This window comes from Orcinus orca, chromosome 8 (assembly GCF_937001465.1).
Source record: "Orcinus orca chromosome 8, mOrcOrc1.1, whole genome shotgun sequence".
NCBI classification, from domain to species: Eukaryota; Metazoa; Chordata; class Mammalia; order Artiodactyla; family Delphinidae; genus Orcinus; species Orcinus orca.
The window spans coordinates 6,475,469-6,495,221 of record NC_064566.1 but is presented as its reverse complement, the minus strand read 5'-3'; the positions used below and the strand labels follow the sequence as shown (position 1 = coordinate 6,495,221).

At 40.6% G+C, this 19,753-nt stretch overlaps 1 protein-coding gene across 3 annotated transcripts in view; it reads left to right on the top strand.

Moving 5' to 3' along the window:
• PACS1 (phosphofurin acidic cluster sorting protein 1) overlaps positions 1 to 19,753 on the top strand; it is a 140,354-nt gene that overhangs the window by 27,400 nt on the left and 93,201 nt on the right. Inside the window, exon 1 of one of the 3 annotated variants that reach the window (XM_033417044.2) lies at positions 13,658 to 16,113. The exons of the other annotated variants lie outside the window; for them this stretch is intronic. The gene's annotated coding sequence lies outside the window, so the exon portion shown is untranslated. Of the gene's footprint in view, positions 1 to 13,657; positions 16,114 to 19,753 lie in introns of those variants that run through there. 3 annotated transcript variants of the gene reach the window in all.

Genomic DNA, 19,753 nt, shown 5'->3' with positions numbered 1-19,753 from the left:
CTGACAATAAATATATCCATAGTTACAGCACCATAGCATATAGTGTACTAATATGGTAATAATACACATATACAGCAACAGGAAGGCAGTTCCTTCCACCTCTAGCCTAAACCCTCTTCCTTGTCTTCCCCTGGCTTTAGTCCTCCAGCCCCTCTCCCCAACCTTGACCCCCGCCCAACATTTTTCCCTTTTATTTTAACAATCCATGACTTTTCTTCTCATTCGCTATAGAAAGTTACTGATTTTTTTTTTTTCTCAGTACTTTTCCTTAACAAGTTGAGTTGAACATTTAGTTCTCGGTTCTCATCTCTTAGCTTTCTGCAGAGGCAGTTCCTGATGCTAAGTGAAAACTGTTCCCATCAGAGTCTACTGTTTGCCATTAATAAATGCTAAAGGAAATTGTCAGCCAACATTAATGCTCTGTTCATAAAATTGCAATTACTGATGCAGCATTTTGTGAAGTTCTTACTGTATAAATGGTGCAAGTGATTTGATCAGTTACGACTTCTGAGAATTCCACACATAGTAAGCCAACATTTCTTTTTCCTTCTCAGGGGGATACACATAACATTAAATTAAGTTTGTTTTGCTTGCCATACATTTTAAACTGAGCTGGCTCTCCTGCCTGTGCCCAGGCGCGTTTATGAGAGTGTAACTGATTTCTCTCACAGCATGGACATCGAGGGAGCAGCCTTCTCCTGCCTCAGTCTCATTAATGCTTCATGGTCTTGAAATAATCAAAAAGCACTTACTACTTGCCTTAGTGCTTTATGACCCTGTGATAAACTACCAAAGCTCCTACCAGACACCTCCTGACTTTGATGGCATGGCTTTACCTCATAGCACACTCCATAAAGTACTCAGTCTAATAGATATTATTTGTGGTCCTTCTCTTTTCTGTTGGTTCTGTTCCCAAGTCTTTGTATATAATGTTTCTAGTCCTTGGGTTGTAAACTTCCCCAGACAGGTGACGTGCTGATACATAGGTTGAACTTATTTTCAGTAGCTTTTATAATTGTGTAGTAGAGGCTTTTAAAAAAGGTTTTTTAAAAAATCTTTTTTCTTTCCTATTATCCTTTCCTTTTGTCTTTCTATTCCAATTTTGCTTGTTCATTCATCCATCTGTTCTTCTGTCCCTCTACCGGACATTTGTTGAACATTTACTAGGTGATAGTTGTTGTGGAACTTTCTTGGTCCTCTTGACCATAGCCCTGGGCTTCACATACTTCTTTTGGTCTCTGTAAACCGTTTTCCTTTTCCATCCTCACATGGAATATTTTCTGATACTCTGATAGCTGTCGGTTGTAATTAGTGAAGTTAATTTCTTCAGTAGATGATTCTCTTTTCTCTTTTATTAGCTTTAGAATTTTACTGGCCTTGTTTTGTAAATAGGTCTATCACAAAGGCTATTATACAAACAGGAAATAAATGTGATTTTCTCTTTTTTTTTCTTTCTCAGTATTACTATAACTGACTTATGGTACCTTCATAAATGGAGAAACTGTCACTGTCAAGTAGAAATACAGTGTGAGCTGCACATGTATTTTTTTAAAAAACAGCTTTATTGAGATGGGATGCACATACCATACAATTCACTTACTTAAAGTGTGCAATCCACTGGTTTTTAGTATATTCACAGAGACTGTACTTTAAAATTTTCTAATAGCCACATGAAAAAAAGGGAAAAGAAACAGGTGAAACTAATTATGTATTTTATTTAACCCACTGTGTCTAAAGCAAGTGATCAACGTAAAAGAATTTCCACTGCTTCCGTTTTTAAATTTAAATTCATTTAAGTTAAATAAAAAATTTTAATGTCCTTTCTTAGTCGAACTAGCTTCCTTTTAAGTGCTCAGCAACCACACGTGGTCAGTGGTTATAACCGTATTGGACCATGGAGCTCTAGAAGGACAATCTTGTTGCAAGATGATACTGCCTCAGGCAACTGTAATATTTATTGAAAATGTAAATTTTCTGACTGTTTGGTAATGAGCCTGTTTTGGAGCATGAATCAAAGTTATTTGACTGACATGGTTGAGAGACAGTGTGTTTATTTGCTGTTGGACAGTGAGAGAGGAGGTAAGTTGCAGAAGAAAGTCTTGCCAACGTGACTCCAAGAGGAGGCAAGAGCTGGCAAAAGATTTCACTTGGGCTATAGCTTTCCCATTCGTACACACTCATCCTCATACACGGATGCACTTAGTTGATATTAAGCACCTCTTTCTCATTTCTCATAAAGAACTGTAATTTTGGCTTTTGTATCTAGTTTGTCCCATGAAGCTTTTCAGTGTTTCCAAGGAGCAAACAAAGGTATAGTGTTCTCTTTTTCTAGCCTTTTAATCTGCTATCTCCTACATGTTTACTTTTTCCTACAGACTCTTTACCACCAACTTAAAAATCATTAAACAATTTTAAAGTGTGAGAAGTGGTAGTAACTTCAAGTGCTCCAAGATGTTAGTCAGGTAGTTAGTTACTGTCATTTGAATACTTGGAGCTAACTGTATTGACTGGAAAAGTCCGGCAGTTGCTCAAAAGATTAAACAGTTTAACCATAAGACCCAGCAATTCTACTCCTGGATAGATACCTAAAAGAAGTGAAAACACATGTCCGTACAAAAACTTGTACATGAAGGTTCATAGCAGCGTTACTCATAATAGCTAAAAAGTAGAAACAACCCACTGTCCATCAGTGATGGGTGGATGAATAAAACGTGGTATATCCTTACAGTAGAATATTTTTTGGCAGTAAAAGTATGAAGTACTGATTCATTCTACAGCATGGGTGAACTTTGAAGACATTGTGCTAAGGGAAAGAAGCCTATCACATGCTGTATGATTGTATTTATATGAAATGTCCAGAACAGGAAAATCCATAGAGACAGAAGGCAGATTAGTGATTGCCTAGGGCTTGCGGGGTTGAAAGAAAATGGGGAGTGACTCCTAATGGGTATGCGGTTTCTTTTCGGGGATGATGAAAAGGTACTAAAACGGATTGTGGTGATAGTTGCACAGTTCTGTGAATGCAGTGACAACAACTGAATCGTACACCTAAGTGGATGAATTATATAGCGCATGTGAGTTGCATCTCGAAGTTTGTTTAAAAAAGTGCTGACAGGCAAGAGTTCTCAGCAAGTTCTCAGTAAATGGTAGTTCCTGTCCTCTCCACATTGGTTTTACCTTCTTTCCTTTATTTATTCCCCCTGAGATAAAAATAAAAAGAAATAAAAGCTGAAAGCCTTCTGGTCTTCCTGTATCTTAAAAATTTTTTTTTAATTAAGGTAACATTGGTGTATAACTTTATATAAGTTTCATGTGTACAGCGTCATATTTCTACTTCTGTATACACTACAGCGCGCTCACCACCAAAACTTTGGTTTCCATCTGTCGCTGTACAGTTGACCCCCTTTACCCATTTCGCCCTTCCCCCACCCCCACCCCTTCCCCAGTGGTGACCACCACTTTGTTCTCTGCATCTACGTATTTGTTTTTGTTTGATGTGGTTTGTTCATTTATTTTGTTTGTTTTGCATATTCCACATATGAGTGAAATCACACGGTATTTGTCTTTTTCCATCTGACTTATTTCACTTAGCATAATTCCCTCAAGGTCCATCTATGCTGTTGCAAATGGCAAGATTTCATCTTTTCTTTTCTTCTTTTTTTTTTTAATTAATTAATTTAATTTAATTTATTTTTGGCTGCATTGGGTCCTCACTGCTGTGCGCGGGCCCCCTCCAGTTGCGGAGAGTGGGAGCCACTCTTTGTCGCGGTGCGCGGGCTTCCCACCGCAGTGGCCCCCGCCGTTGCAGAGCACAGGCTCCAGAGCGCAGGCTCAGTAGTTGTGGCACACAGGCTCAGCTGCTCCGCGGCATGTGGGATCTTCCCGGACCAGGGCTCGAACCCACGTCCCCTGCATTGGCAGGCGGATTCCTAACCACTGCACCACCAGGGAAGCCCTCATCTTTTCTTATGGCTGAATAATATTCCATTGCAAATATGGAATTGTATATACATATACCACAACTTCTTTATCCATTCATCTATTGATGGGCACTTAGGTTGTTTCCATATCTTGGCTGTTATAAATAATGCTGCAGTGGACATTGGGGTACATGTAGCTTTTTGAATTAATGTTTTCATATTCTTTGGATAAATACACAGAAGTAGAATTGCTGGATAATATGGTAGTTCTAGTTTTAACTTTTTTAGGAATCCCCATACTGTTTTCCATACTGGCTGCACCATTTTACATTCCCACCAACAGTGTGTGGGGTTCCTGTAGCAATCTTCTTCAGCCCAGATTTCAGTGCTTTCCCGACCAATCACATTTAGCGTTTTTCATATGTAACTTATATTATTTTCTTTTGATACTTATGTCTTGTAGATCTTATTATACAGTGAGACCCTGTGGAGAAAAAATATTGGGGCGTGTGTTTAACCAGGGGCTATGCTTAAGCGCCTTGCCTGTATTCTGTCATTGAACCCCTGCAGTGACCCTGTGCCTCCACAGTTAATGAGCAGCACAGGTGGGATGTGAACCGAGGCCCGTGGGCTCTGAAGTCCACGTCCTAACAGCTGTGCTGCTCTGCCTTCTTGTGAGCCCCACAGCCTCAGGCCCTGGGCTCTAGTCCATATGTTACATTTTTGCTAATTGATTGTTGTGTATTCTGATACTTGTCCAACTTTTTTCCTGAAATACTCCAAGAGATACATGAAGATGTATCACTAGGTGTCTTGTGGTATAGTCCGAAGGCTGCCAGCCACAAACACAAAATGGCTTTGAAATCTTATGTTTAATCATGAACAGTTGTGTAAATCCAGCATTTTAGTCTTTACATGTGTGCATTCAAATATAAAATTCATCCCTCCCTACCCCCTCACCCCCAAATCACAGTAAAATTGTTCTTGGAGTCCTGTTCATCTGGTGTGATCCAGGTGCACTGAGGTATATGTCAGAATATTTTCAGAAGCACAATTGTAGAATCTGTTTCTCAGCTTCAGATACTATTCTCTAATACTATCAATATACATCCAGCACTGACTTCTCGTCTTAACTTCAAACTCATGTATCCAAGTGCCTATTTGACATCTGCATTTGGACGTTTAATCAGCATCACAGCTTCATTCTGGTGGCGATGGCCTGGACTACAGGGAGAGCAAAGAAAGATGTGCAGAATACACTAGACTACAAGTCCAAACCTCTTTTTCCTCCAATTTTCCCCATCTCAGTAAATGGTACTACCATCCATCTAGCTGCCCAAGCCAAACACCTAGAAACTATCCTAGATTCTTCTTTTTTATTCCCACTACATCTAATCCATTAGCAAGAGCTATTGATTCTACTTTTAAGATATCTTGAAATCATCCCCAGCTCTTCTCTTTTCTTTGCTTTCCCTGTTGTCCAAGCCATCACCACCTGCATCATGCAGTAGCTACCTAACTAATCTGCTTCTCCTCTTTCCCTTTACAATTCTTCTCTACACAGCCAGGGTGATGTTTTTAAAATGCAAATCTGATTATTTTACTCCCCTGCTTAATAGCCTCCAGTAAAACCCAGACTTCTTGGCCCATAAGATTATTTGGCTTGGCCTCTGCCCGCCTCTCCAGCCTCATCTTTTACCCTCATTCACTACATTTCTTTCTTTCTTTTTTTTAATTGTTATGGTTATTTTTAAAATTTATTTATTTATTTATTTGGCTGCATCAGGTCTTGGTTGCAGCACACGGGATCTTTCGTGGCGGCACATGGGCTTCTCTCTAGTTGTGGCATGTGGGTTTTTTTCTCTCTAGTTGTGGCACGCAGGCTCCAGGACGTGTGGGCTCTGTAGTTTGCGGCACACGGGCTCAGTAGTTGTGGCGCGCGGGCTCAGTTGCCCCGAGGCATGTGGGATCTTAGTTCCCCAACCAGGGATTGAACCCGCATCCATTGGAAAGTGGATTTTTTACCACTGGACTGCCAGGGAAGTCAGTCCCTCGTTCACTACATTTCTATCACACTGGCCTTTCTGCTGCTCCTAGATGAGGAGAAGTTCAGTCTGTCCTTAGGGCCTTTGCACTTGCAGTTCTCTTTGCCTGGGATGCTTTGATCTTAGATAGTCACATGGCCGGCTCCTTGGTGTCATTCAGATCTCAGCTCAGATAGGCCTTTCCTGGCTGCCGGATCTGAATTAGACACCCATGCTTCTAGCCACTTTCTGAATATGTTACTTTTAACTTTTTCTATTTTGTGTGAAATTTTCTTTTATTTTTGTGTATCTCCCCTTCTGCAGTCCCTCCCCTCAAAAAAGATTCTAAGTTTTACAGAAGAGGGATTATACTGTCTTGTTCATTACTGTGTCCCTGGTGCCTGAACAGTCCCTGGCAAACAGTAGATCCTTAATATATGTTGAATAAGCGATTGCTTTTCCCATTGCACATAGGGCCAATGTAAGAATGGGACTTGTGGTGAGCTGAGAGAGTATATGGACAGTGCTGAGGTAGTAGAAAGTGAAAGGAATGAAAAGCTTCTGGTGCCTTGCATGTTCATCACAGATTTAGTCATAATAATTCAAAACTGGAAACAACCCAAATGTCCATCAACAAATGAGTGGATAAACAAATTGTGGTCCGTACAGTAGAATATTATTTGGCCATAAAAAGGAGTGAAGTACTGATATGTGGTACAACATGAGTGAACCTTGAAAACATTATGCTGAGTGAAAGGAAGCCAGACACAAAAGAGCACTACTTATCCTTTCATTTCTACGAAATTCTAGAAAAGACAGATCTAATCTGGAGTGACAGAAAAGTAGTTAACCCAGGGTGGGAGTGGATTGACTGGAATGGGACGCAAGAAAACCTTTAGGGTTTTGGAAATGTTTTATATCTTCAGTATGGTGGCAGTCACACAGGTGTATAGATTTGTCAAAATGTATTGAAACATAAAATTTAAATGGGTCCATTTTATTATACGTAGACTATATCTCAATAAAGTTGATGAAAAAAACTTGTGGTGCCTGCATTTAAGAGTACTTTGGATTTCTCTTGTCTTGTTTACCTGACTGTTTCTTGGGCAGATGACTTTTAAATTTCAAGATCCCCTAGTCACCCGCCGACTCATCCTAGACATGCTGGCATTCCAGTTCATGGATCAGTACCAGCATCCTTTGGGTCTCTTGTCCTCTATCTCTAGTTGGCAAAGTATCTTTTTAATGGTAGTGCTGTTGGTTATTTTCAGATATGCTGTTGGAATTTGCCATCAAGGCTAGTTGGATTTCTTTTTTCTTTTTGGGGGGCACACCCCTTGGCTTGTGGGATCTTAGTTCCCTGACCAGGGATTGAACCCAGGCCCTTGGCAGTGAAAGCATGGAGTCCTAACCACTGGACTGCCAGGGAATTCCCTTTCTTCCCTTTAATTCATAGAATCATCTAGTCCCTTTTCTGTTATTAAGTTTTTTTTAATATACAAGCGATATGTGAATGATGTGAAAAATTTCTCCAAACTCCCCCTCTTCTCTCACCCCCCCAGTTGAAATAATTATTAAGAATTTGGCATGTATTCTAGATCTTTTTCCCAAGTATTTAAGTACAATATGTGTACAGGTTCACGTAAATGGTTTACATAAGCAGAATCACTGTGAGTTGTTCAGTTTGCTCTTTTCCTGTAACAAAGGTGTCTTGGAGATTTTTCCATTTCGTACTTGGAGGTCTCTCTCATTCTTTTTCATGGCTGTGTACTATTCCATAGAATTGACAAAACACAGTTTATTTAACTAATCCCACCAGGTGGATATTTAGTTTGCTTCTGATTTTCACTTTAACAGTCAGTTGAATTTAGACTGATGTAAATAATTTGTGTTTTTAAGGTTTTTCATTTCTTTCTTACTCAGTTATGTAATTATCCATACTACATTTTCTAAGCTTATTGGGGTGAGAAATACCTCACTGATGTTGTAAAGTTGGAACGACACTGTTTGAAGACCTTTACTTTGAAAGAAAAGGTTGAATATAAGTTCTCTGTGCTTGTGGGTTTTATTTATCATTGTGTCTTCAGCGCTTTCTTTTAAGGTGTGTTTATAAAGCAACAGTAGTTACAAAATTGTATTACAGTTTTTATCTGGCTAGTTCAAAAGAAGCATACATCTCTAAGGATCAGATCTAGGACAATACAGGAAGTCAGCAGTCGGTTATAATGGTTGCTCTAGGTTAATATTTTCCCATTGAGCTGGAGTCAAGCCTACGTGAAAAATGTTTTTGTCTCCCTTTTTCTTCCAACTCGAAATCCTGTTAATACACATCATTGCCGTGGAACTTTCTGTCATTGACCAGCTGTTGCTGGTTTATTAGCACTTGAAATATTAAAAACAAACCCACAAAAACCCCTGTCTCTTCCCGTTTTCTTGCCCTGTATGTAAGAAGATACACATATATGGATAATTCTGATGTTTAAGGAGATTTAGGAGGTTATATTTTAAGCAGATGGGTTTGAGTGTCTCAAAACCCTCATGATACAAGCGCATTTCCTCCGCTCTGCTTTTGGGCCAGCGCTGGGTTTGGGGAACAGGCTGACGTTTGCGTGACCACCCAAGAGGGGCCCAGACTGCCTTCCGGTGAGGTTTTGACTGCTGCCTAGTTATGAAACAGTCTCAGGACACTGTTTCTGTCATATTAACTGACCTTGTTGTTAACCTCATCTTCCCTCCCCACCTTTCTTTTTCTGGTTTCTGGTTTGCCTTTCCAATCTGTTATCGCACTACAGCGTGAAGGCGTTGCAGTTGGTAGAAATTATTACATTTCTCTGGAGCTTCGAGTTGTCTTGGCTCTGAGCTTCCTTCCCCTTAGGACTTTGTGAGACAAACAGCATAGGCAGCCTGTTGTGTCTGAGGGTTTACATTCTTGTTAACCTCTTAATTTACTGTGAATAAGATGAATTAAAATTTTTTTCCCTCTATTTAAGAGTTGCCTTGGCAAGAAGCTGGAAACCCTAGAACCTTGTTGCCAAGGAGAGTGTGGCTGTTCGTTGTGAATGAGTTGTCCCTTATCGTTAGCGTGCAGCTAGATACCTTCAGTGGGAAGAGACGGAAGGCAACGCAGCGAAAGCTTCAGAGGACAAAGGGTAAAGTGAAGGGAGAGTTAATAAGCAGGAGACCTGGCCCATGGATTTTGTTCACTGACTAACCTGGAGGCATTTGACTTCTCTACCTCACCTCCCTTCTTCGCCCTCAGTCAGTAGATATCACGTTTATTCTGGAGGCATGAAGTTGCCTTTATAAAAGGTTTCCAGCGCTATTAAGAAGTTAGTAAACATGAAGCCTTGTGTATTATCTTGCTTAAGGATGACAGATCCTAGTAGAACTGCCTGTGATTCCTCTGAGAGTAATAGCTCTTAGGAGACAAGAGGTTTATTTACTAATTCAGAATATATTTATTGGGCATCTGTTAGCTACCAGGCATTCTGTAGGTTTTGGAAATAGAGTGGTAAACAAAATAGATAAACTTGCCTGCCCTCATGGGAACAAGGTTCTAGTTGGGAAGACATCTACTAAATAAGAGAACAGAAGTAAAATACGCATAGCGTGTTAGATAGTGACAAACACTAAGCAGAAAAAATAAAGCAGGGAAAGGAGACAGGAAGTGTCGGGGGAGGTAGTGTGGGCTAATTATTATAACTGGTTTCCTTTTTTAAACTACGCATACTGTCTTATGTATTGGAAAACATTGTTCTGAGCAGGGATCTGCTGGCTTCTCCGGACTGCCAGAGGGACCCCCGGCACAGAGAAGGTTAATGATCCCACCGTACAGGGTCATCCACCCGACCACGTGTGATTGAAATATATTTGTTTCTCTTTTATGCTTTATGTGATAATGATGAAGTAGACTTTTCCATGTTGATTTTCACGTTATATCTGGTAATTGTGGCTTTTCAGGTTTTCTTCAAACGATTTGAAGCCATCATTCATTTTTTTGATTTTATTTTTTTAAATTTTTTTCATCATTCATTTTTGAGGCTAGTGTTATAGGACAGTAGCTTTTCCATTTGTGTTCTGCAGACCCCCAGGGTACCCCGAGCCTTTCTGGAGACTCAGTGGTCATTTTAAATTTATGCTTGGATCTTTTTCATGCAGATTAGTCTAAACAAGTTAGTCGGATGCCTGGCTTGAGGGAGGTATAAGTATAGAGACTAGATGGAGGGGTTGGTGCATATGTATAGGGCATAAGCAACATAGATTGCTAACAGATACAGAAAGTAGCTGAACCACTGATTTAACTCCTTAGCTGTATGTCATGGAACCACTGTCAAGACTCTGTGCTGATATCTAGTGTCTGTATAAAGATAAGAATTTCTGAGCTTATTCCTTTTTATTTTCCTTATCGCCCTTACCCCCGCTATTTTTGAGCATCCACATCGGCTAGGAATACAGATTTGAAAACAAACAAAAGCACATACAAATGATTGATTGAATATATTATGGTAAGTGTTAGGATAGAGATAGACCCAAGTTTCAGTAAGAACACAAAAGTGGGACACCTGCCCCAAGTGGGAGTGGGGGATGGCCCAAGAAGGCCTCCTGAATCAGTGAGTCCAGAACTGAGTCAAGAAAAAGGCCGTAGCCTTGCCTTGTTGCAAACTGCTTTTCCTTTGATCACTTCTGCCTTTTACTTCTTTGTTTTAATGCAGGGTCAGCATATGCCCTCTGGCCCACTACCTGTTTTTCCATAGCCTGAAAGCTGTAGCTTAAGTAGTTGGGAAAAATCAAGAATAATATCTCACGGCCTGTGAAAATTATATGAAATTCAAATTTTTGAGTCCAAATATTAAACTTTATTGGAACATCACCAGGCTCATTGGCTGCTTTTTTCCCTCACTAACGTGCTTTTAATGCCCTACTGAAAGGCAGGAGGCAGCAAAAATGATGGTGGTGGAAAGGAATGCATGAAATCCTGTTATCTGCTGTTAGCTGGTTGCAAGTAAGGCACAGGAAGTGTTTGAGGCGTCTCTTGTCCTGTCTCCCACGAAAACATGATGCATCCGTAGCTCGAGGCACAGTGACAGGCATTTACATGTATCATTCTTGTTTTGTCTGTTTCATGGGGAAATTTTTAATATTTCTCAAAAAGAAAGTATCTGGTATGAGTCAAAATGATTACAGACTGTGCTTGCCTCAGAGTAGGAAATCTGGGGTTCACTCCCAGTTGTGCTGTAAACTAGCCAAAGGACCTAAGTAAGGAAAGTCCTTTACCCTCCCTACAGGTCTCTTTAAATGATAGGGTTGATTGGTGAATAAATCAGATAATCTCTAGGCACCTTTCAGCCCAGTAGAGATGATGCTGCTTGGTGGAAGGAGCATGCACTTCGGCATCAGACAGACCTGTGTGTACATCCTGGCTCTGTCACTTCCTACCCAGGTGACCTTGAGCAATTGATCTAAACTCTCTGTGCCTTAGTTAGCTCATACGAAAGCGAGGCTGTAAGAATGAAGTGAGCACTTGTTCTTAAAACTCCTGGCACTAATAAATGTTTAATCTGGTATAACTATGATAATTATTGTCAGTCTGTGAACTCTTACTGTACATTATGAGACATTTAAAAAAGCAAAGATCTCCCAGCAGTTTGCTTTAATGATTTATTAATAGCCCATCAACTGTGACTTAGTACATTTGCATTTTTGCTGAACAGCTTCCGAAAAAACTGAGTTCTTTGAACCAAGACTTTCCCTAACTGATAAAATTTCTGCTCATGTTTTAACTGGAATTGGCACATAGACTGTTTATCTTGCCTTGTAAACACATTCAGTGACAATTTCTATGCTTAAAGCAAATGATAGTGGGGAAAAGAGATTTCGTGTGTCATATCATCTTTCCTCTGTCTTAGCTACTTTCTTTTCTTTCCACCCATTCTCAATAATTGATTGAGTTGTTTAATTAATAAGTTTAATTCTCCTTAGGAAGGTTAGTTTTGATGAGGCGACTTAGAAGTTCTAGTGTTTGCTTAGCATAATTTTTGATGGTTTAGAGGTAACGTAATTCTAGAGACAGTATTGGAATATCAGTCAAGACACTGCATTTTCTGTCTCTGAATAATTTTCATTTGATCTTCATTTTAAAAAGTCTATTGAAAAGGGCTTCCCTGGTGGCACTGTGGTTAAGAATCTGCCTGCCGATGCAGGGGACACAGGTTCGAGCCCTGGTCCAGGATGATCCCATGTGCAGAGCATTTAGGCCCGTGTGCCACAGCTACTGAGCCTGCGCTCTGGAGCCCGCGCACCACACTACTGAAGCCCGCATGCCTAGAGACTGTGCTCTGCAACCAGAGAAGCCACCGCAATGAGAAGCCCGCGCACTGCAGCAAAGAGTAACCCCTGCTCGCCACAACTAGAGAAAAGCCCGTGTGCAGCAGCGAAGACCCAACACAGCCGAAAAAAAAAAAATGTCTATTGAACACTAATTATATACTTTATTTTAAACAATCTCAATTTATGAAATATTTGTGTTTATGATTCGCTTAATGAAAAAGGCATGGGATTCCTTAAATAGCCAGCTCTCCTAGTAGGATCAAGGTAATTATTTGAATTACATACAACTATATAAGATCATGTCAGTGCACAGTGAGCTAGACAAGGATTAGACTGTGGTTAAGAGCACAGGCTTTGGAGTCATGTAATACAGCTGCGGTTCAGAGCCTGGCTTTGCCATTTGCTAGCTGTGTGTGATCTTACCTCCTCGTGGGAGTAATAATGCTCAGGGTGGTTGTGAAGATGAAATTATACATATGAGGTACTTAGCATGGTGCCTGATGTACAGTGAGCGCTTCCATCATATCCATTGTTATTGGATTATTTTAGGGATCTTTACAACGTATTGCTATCTCTGAATATCGAACTGAATCTTGCTGTCTCTCAAGCTTCATTTATCTCTGTCTGATCTCAGACTCCAGCCATAGTGAGCTCGTAGTTCCCCTAAAATTCCATGGCCGCTTTCTTCTCTAAAGATATACCTAATGCTCTGTCCGCCTAGGACACCCTTGTCCTCAGTTCTTTTCCTTCCAACTTCCTTGTCCTTCAGGGCTCTGCTTGGGGGATTCTCCTCCATGAAGCCTCCCCCCGACCCACTGTCTTTTGCTTCCATAGAGCCCTGTGCACACCTCTGTCCGCCTCCCGCATTGTGTTGGAAGGGACTGTTCATTTGCAGTCTCTCAGACTGTGAGCCTCTTAAGGGCAAGGTGTTCTGCTCAGCTTTGGAAATGCCGTGTGGTGGTGGACAAGAAAGACCTGTTCTCAGGGCATGTGCATCCTGTACATTTGGGGAAGACAAATATTTACATAATCGCGAGTACACACAGTGCTTCAGTAGAGCATTGCATGTAGTGGAGTGTACAAGGAGCTTTGGACCTTGTCTGGACACATCAAAGAAGCCTTCTTCTAAGGAAATGATGTTTCTGTTTTGTTTTGTTTTGTTTTTTAATAAATTTATTTATTTATGGCCACATTGGGTCTCCGTTGCTGCACGCGGGCTTTCTCTAGTTGCGGTGAGCAGGGGCTACTCTTCGTTGCGGTGCATGGGCTTCTCATTGTGGTGGCTTCTCTTTGTTGCGGAGTGTGGGCTCTAGGCTCGCAGGCTTCAGTAGTTGTGGCATGTGGGCTCAGTAGTTGTGGCGCACGGGCTTAGTTGCTCTGTGGCATGTGGGATCTTCCCGGACCAGGGATTGAACCCATGTCGTCTGCATTGGCAGACGGATTCTTAACCACTGCGCTTACCAGGGAAGTCTCGGAAGTGATGTTTATTCAAGTTGGAACCTGGAAGATGTGTAGGAGTTAGCGAAGGGCAGAAAGGGGAGAGTTCTAGGTGGAGAAAAGTGCATGGATGGAGTGACTTTGGCCAGTTACTTAGCTTATCTGTGCTTCAGTTTTCTCATTTGTAAAATAGGAATAGTGTGACTATTCTCAGAGGATTGTTGCACACATAAGTACTGTATGTAAAGTCATCGTCTTCTAATGAATATTTCTGAAATGAAGCACAATCAGTTCATACAGGCCAGTTTCCGGGTCCAAGTTTATTTATTGAATTGTTAAACGTGTGGATTCACTTACTGTATTTTTCCTCGTAACCTTGCTCTTTACCTGTCCCAAAGCCTTTCTCATGTTTTAATGACAAGAATGGGGTATTTCGTTTTGCTTTCTTGTTTTTTTGTTTTAATTATAGAGATCCAGTTCTGCCTTTCATTGCTGCACGTAGCTAGTGGTGTGCAACCTTTTAGGTCAATAAGTGTCATCGGTTGGAATGCTTTTACCTTCAAGAAAAACAGAAGAGCCAACTCAGTGACTTAAACACACAGGCAGTATTTCAGACAACAGGAAGTCTGGAGGTAGGGTGACTCCAAAGCTGGTTAATTCAGCAGCTGGGGAGCCACGTTCATTTTTTTTCTACCTGCCCTGCCATCCCCAGAACACTGGCTTGTCCTGGCTGCTCCCGTGGTCTCAGGTGGTCTGTCGCCATTCCAGGTGTCACAGATAGACACCAGAATATCCAGTTGAGGAAGAGGGGCCGTTGTTTTTCCTTGTCTGTCTCTTTATCGGTGGACTTCTGGGTTGTTTTGGCTGTTATGAGTGAAGCTGCTAGAAGAAAGGAAATCAAAACCTAGGTAGGTTGATTTACCAGCTTCACACAGCCGGCTGGTTTGACGCAGCAGTAGTGGCCTGCAGGGGAAAGCACCAGACCAGGAGTGAGAGTTCCTTGTTTGGGCTTTACTTTGCCCTGGACGGCTAGTAATCAGGGTGTTTCCTTCTCCTGAAACACGTTTGTTAGTCACCACAGGGTTCCCAGCAGAGCACTGACTGGAAACAGACTTAGGACATGCAGCCAGGTAATCCCTGAACAAGTAAATCCCAGTGGAACCAGAAAACTGGGTCTTGCTTTCCTTAATTGGAGCCTGACTTAGAATCAGATATTGAACTGGAAAGGAAGTATTAGCCATTAGAAAAAGAATTTAAATTACTGGTCTGTCCATATTTAGAATTTCTTGCAATCATTTCCACTGTATGTAACACTGAAATCCTTTGTGGTTGTCTGCTGCAAAAATGGATCTTTGACCCGGCAGCTTTAAATGTGCTTGACACCGTTGGGAATTTTGAGAATTCTTAATTTAATCTGTGCTTGTCCAGAGGTGGGGGCCAGGATGAGGGAGAACTCGATCCTTTTGTACTGAAGGTTATGCTGTTTGTAAGCAGAGGCCTGTGCTTCTGGAACTTACGTTACCAGGCAGTAGTTACTGGCACAATAATTATCATATTCTAACTTTTACTTCTGGAGGCAGTAAGAACCAGCCCAGCACGGAGATGAGTAGGAGGTGGCTGGCAGTGGAGGGCCCTGTAGCTATTCGTGCAACATCGTGCTGCAGGTGGCTGAGGGTTTATCAGAGTGGGAAAAAGAGAGAGGCCCCAGTCGTCCTGCCAGTGACTCTAACTTCCTCCGCATGGCTCAGTAACAGTGGGCCTCTCCCCTGGACTTGGGTGAGGTTGGAATGTAAACTTGCTTTCCTCTTCCCCATCCCAAATGTCCCAGGTTATCTCTTTAATTTAACTGATTCTTATTCTCTTTTGTGATAACTTAGTTCTTGTCAAGCAGGGACTTGCCCTGCCAAAGAGAGCAGGAAGGTCACTTTACCGGGCCCTCTGGTTCCTTGTGTAAACAGCATCCACAGCCCTTTCCCTCAGAGACTCAGATTGTTTAGACTCACGCATCTCCCTGAAGGGAAGGAGGAGGCATTAAAGTAGAAACACGTGCAACTCAGCAGGTTTCTCCGAACAACCAGTGATCTGTGATTTCTCATGGTAAACTTCCACCGATTCACTCTTCATATTTCTTCTCTGCACCTCTGTTTTCTGGTTGGTAAAATCTGGATGTCGCTGGCTCTGGAGGAAGGTTGTAAAGAGCTGATGAAGGAGGCGGACCTCATCAGGGATAGAGAAGGGCCTTTCCTCAGCGGAGAAGCATATGGTGGTCACTCTTGCCTGGGTGATACCTGTGTGCAGAGCCAGTGTTGAGGGTGGAGGAGAGGCCACCTCTGCACCTCTCCTCTCGGAGATAAGACATGCGCAGAAGACGGACGTGGCAGCGTGTGTTCAGTGTGTGACTTCAAGTAAGTGATAGGTGGATATGATGGATGGAACCATCTGAGACAGTGACTCAAAGCCTATTTTTCCTTTGTAGGAACACCACTGTCCAGAATCAGTCTGTTAAAATGGGGGTCGATGTCCTATACTTTTACACTTTTCTAGATTATATGAATCTTATAAACTATCATAAATGCTTTTCTTTTCAATTAGTTGAGGAAAAGCCTATGGTTTTCAAAACGTGAGACAAAGAGAATATGGGACATGATATGTGTCTCCTGATAGAGGTCCACGATACCGCCCATAATGTAGCCTTGCCAGCTATAACAGAACCTGAATTTTTTACAACTTCTAGATCTTATTACAAATTTGTAGGGAATACAAGGGACAGAAACTTGGTAAATGTTTTTTAGGGAAGCAGTCAGCAAATTCCAAACTGCAGGTGCTTTATAGGACAAACTAGTTTCTTCAACAAATAAATTATAAGGGGGTGGGGGAGAAAAGATGGAGGGGACACCTATAGATAAAAAGGGACTTAAGAGATGAATGAACCAATAGTAATATATGGATCTGATTCAGACAAACATAATGAAGGAAAAAATGTGAGGCAATCTGGGAAATGCAGGTACTGATTGATTATTTCATGGTATTGAGAAGCTTATTTTTAATTATTTTAAGCGTGAAAATGGTATTATGGATATGTTTTAAAAGAATATCCTTCAGAGATATATACTGAAGTATTTACATGTGAAGAGAAATAATGTCTGGGATTTTCTTCAAAATAATCCATGCAGGGGCGTGGGCAGGAGTATAGATGAGACAGGATTGGTCATGCATTAAAAATCGTTGAAGCTGAGTGTTGGGTAAATCACTTTCATTATACTCTTCTACTGTGTGTGTGTGTGTGTGTGTGCGTGTGTGTGTGTGTGTTTTAAATTTTCCAAATATTAAGTGAACCTTTTTTTATACTAGAAAAAATATAAAGATGGGTATCTTGACAGAGGGCAATCAGTGGTTGCCTGGAGCCAGGGTGGAGATGTGGACTGATTGCATAGGAGCATGAGGGAACTTTTGAGGTGATGGAAATGTTCTACGTCTCGATTGTAGTGGTAGCTGCATTCATTTAAACTCATCAAAATGTTCATTTAAAAATGGGTGCAGGCAGGACATACTTAAAGTGATGAAAGGGAAAAACCTACAACCAAGATTACTCTACCCAGCAAGGATCTCATTCAGATTCTATGGAGAAATTAAAACCTTTACAGATAAGCAAAAGTTAAGAGAATTCAGCACCACCAAACCAGCTTTACAACAAATGCTAAAGGAACTTCTCTAGGCAGGAAACACAAGAGAAGGAAAAGGCCTACAATAACAAACGCAAAACAATTGAGAAAATGGTAATAGGAACATACATATCGATAATTACCTTAAATGTAAATGGATTAAATGCTCCAACCAAAAGACACAGGCTGGCGGAATGGATACAAAAACAAGACCCGTATATACACTGTCTACAAGAGACCCACTTCATTCAGACCTAAGGACACATACAGACTGAAAGTGAGGGGATGGAAAAAGATATTCCATGCAAATGGAAATCAAAAGAAGGCTGGAGTAGCAATTCTCATATCAGACAAAATAGACTTTAAAATAAAGACTATTACAAGAGACAAAGAAGGACACTACATAATGATCAAGGGATCAATCCAAGAAGAAGATAAAACAATTATAAACATATATGCACCCAACACAGGAGCACCTCAGTACATAAGGCAAATGCTAACAGCTATAAAAGGGGAAACTGACAGTAACACAATCATAGTAGGGGACTTTAACACCCCACTTTCTCCAATGGACAGATCATCCAAAATGAAAATAAATAAGGAAACACAAGCTTTAAATGACACATTAAACAAGATGGACTTAATTGGTATTTATAGCACATTCCATCTGAAAACAACAGAATACACTTTCTTCTCAAGTGCTCATGGAACATTCTCCAAGATAGACCATATCTTGGGTCACAATCAAGCCTTGGTAAATTTAAGAAAATTGAAATCGTATCAAGTATCTTTTCCGACCACAACGCTATGAGACTAGATATCAATTACAGGAAAAAAACTGTAAGAAATACAAACACATGGAGGCTAAACAATATGCTACTAAATAACCAAGAGACCACTGAAGAAATCAAAGAGGAAGGCAAAAAATACCTAGAAACAAATGACAATGAAAACACGACGACCCAAAACCTATGGGATGCAGCAAAAGCAGTTCTAAGAGGGAAGTCTGTAGCAATACAATCCTACCTCAAGAAACAAGAAAAATCTCAACAACCTAACCTTACACCTAAAGCAGTTAGAGAAAGAAGAACAAAAAAACCCCAAAGTTAGCAGAAGGAAAGAAATCATAAAGATCAAATCAGAAATAAATGAAAAAGAAATGAAGGAAGCAGTAGCAAAGATCAATAAAACTAAGAGCTGGTTCTTTGAGAAGATAAACAAAACTGATAAACCATTAGACTCATCAAGAAAAACAGGGAGAAAACTCAAATCAACAGAATTAGAAATGAAAAAGGAGAAGTAACAACTGACACTGCAGAAATACAAAGGATCATGAGAGATTACTACAAGCAACTATATGCCAATAAAATGGACAACCTGGAAGACATGGACAAATTCTTAGAAAAGCACAACCTTCTGAGACTGAACCAGGAAGAGATAGAAAATATAAACAGACCCATCACAAGCACTGAAATTGAAACTGTGATTAAAAATCTTCCAACAAACAAAAGCCCAGGACCAGACGGCTTCACAGGTGAATTCTGTCAAACATTTAGAGAAGAGCTAACACCTATCCTTCTCAAACTCTTCCAAAATCTAGCAGAGGGGGGAACACTCCCAAACTCATTCTATGAGGCCACCATCACCCTGATACCAAAACCAGATGAAGATGTCACAAAAAAAGAAAACTACAGGCCAATATCTCTGATGAATATAGATGCAAAAATCCTCAGCAGAATACTAGCAAACAGAATCCAACAGCACATTAAAAGGGTCATACACCATGATCAAGTGGGGTTCATCCCAGGGATGCAAGGATTCTTCAATATATGCAAATCCGTCAATGTGACACACCATATTAACAAATGGAAGGATAAAAACCATGTGATAACCTCAGTAGATGCAGAAAAAGCTTTTGACAAAATTCAACACCTATTTATAATAAAAACTCTCCAGAAAGTAGGAGGGAACCTACCTCAACATAATAAAGGCCATATACGACAAACCCACAGCCAACATCGTTCTCAATGGGGAAAAACTGAAACCATTTCCTCTAAGATCAGGAACAAGACAAAGTTGCCCACTCTCACCACTATTATTCAACATAGTTTTGGAAGTTTTAGCCACAGCAATCAGAGAAGAAACAGAAATAAAAGGAATCCAAATTGGAAAAGAAGTAAAACTGTCATTGTTTGCAGACATGATACTATACATAGAGAATCCTAAAGATGCTACTAGAGCTAATCAATGAATTTGGTAGAGTAGCAGGATACAAAATTAATGCACAGAAATCTCTTGCATTCCTGTACACGAATGATGAAAAATCTGAAAGAGAAATTAAGGAAACACTCCCATTTACCATTCCAACAAAAAGAATAAAATA